General features: G+C 35.0%; 1 protein-coding gene across 1 annotated transcript in view; it reads left to right on the top strand.

Moving 5' to 3' along the window:
- LOC107562635 (anthrax toxin receptor 1-like) overlaps positions 1 to 1468 on the top strand; it is a 101923-nt gene that overhangs the window by 33460 nt on the left and 66995 nt on the right. The window lies entirely within an intron of this gene.

A 1468-nucleotide genomic window follows, 5' to 3' on the forward strand; every position in this document is an offset into this window, starting at 1 on the left:
GACAGACAGACAGATAGATAGATAGATAGATAGATAGATAGATAGATAGATAGATAGATAGATAGATAGATAGATAGATAGATAGATAGATAGATAGATAGATAGATAGATAGATAGATAGTAAATGTTTCATATGAATTATTCATATGAATTAAGGCCTGATCACTCTAAGGATGATAACTATAATGATTAAGTTATTGTTTTAATGAATTTCACAACTTAAACGATAACTGCACAGAGGAACAATATTGCTTGAATCACTTTTAAAACAATTTATTTCTAGCTGATGAACTATAACAACAGCTTGAGCATTTAAAGTGTCAGATGGCATAATGGCAGTGTGCAATTATAATAAACAGAATGTTAGCATCCATTAGTGTGGACGCTAATATAACTGTCGTTATAGTTATCTTTATAGTTATCGTTCTTGGTGTGAACAGGCCTCCAACCACTAATTCAACAACATTTAAAATAGCTACAAATTGCCATGAAATTATGTTGGTGCCAACAGATTTTCGACGCATTTTAGTGTCACTACTTGAGAACTTTTACAAAAAGCTTCGCCTTTACAAAAACAAAGATCTGTTTTCTGCTTCAGCGGCTAGCGACTAGCACAGAGTGCCATGGTTCACACATGTCCCATGATGGCTCAAATTAATTACTAGTTATGGAAAGGATGTGCAAGCATTGTATATTTAACAAAAATCTGCTGTTAATTGTTTGCTGACTTTCCTTTTGAATTAAAGCTATTAAAGTGCAAGTGATTCAATGTTGGCATTTCATATGCAGTGATACTGTAATTGTATTAAAGCTTCAGGGAGGGTCTCATTCTCTCCAAACAATCATTATTTAATTAAAATTGGTGCTGGTTGTAAGATCAAAGCCCAGTCATCTGACTTCAATCCTATTTTACAGTATCAGTAATAGGTACCAGATTTGGAGCTTCGCATCTCCTTGCAATGTATTTGCTCTGATTAAAGCCGGATATTTCAAACATGGCATGAGTGTAACTGTGTCATGGAAGCAATTTGGAAAAAAAAATAAAAATTCTGTCCACCCCTCAGCACACCGGTCCCACTTTCCCATCCTTAAGGCATATTCCCAGACCTAAACCAAATTTACTCCGACTTTGAGGAGGCCTGCTGTTTATTTGCTCTTGACCACTATAAACACTAGAGAGGATATTCTGTAAATGAATGATAATGTCCATCATGCACAAACCTGCTCCCCTTTGAACCCAAGGATGTCGGAAAAGAGCTGTGTTGGTTACTGCTCGTTAATCTTCTGACTTGCTTCTGACTACTCTGAAGATGTAACTGTCGAAATTGTCACACTGTTTGTCCTAATTAGAACAGAAGATGAGTATTATTGCATCTAAATATTATAATATACAGCGGTTGAACAAAATAACGTGAACATCCATTATTATAGGGGTTATTATCATTTGTGTAGGCTACAGTAAAAAAAA

Source organism: Sinocyclocheilus grahami, unplaced genomic scaffold (assembly GCF_001515645.1).
Source record: "Sinocyclocheilus grahami isolate Dianchi unplaced genomic scaffold, SAMN03320097.WGS_v1.1 scaffold831.1, whole genome shotgun sequence".
In the NCBI taxonomy this organism is placed as follows: domain Eukaryota; kingdom Metazoa; phylum Chordata; class Actinopteri; order Cypriniformes; family Cyprinidae; genus Sinocyclocheilus; species Sinocyclocheilus grahami.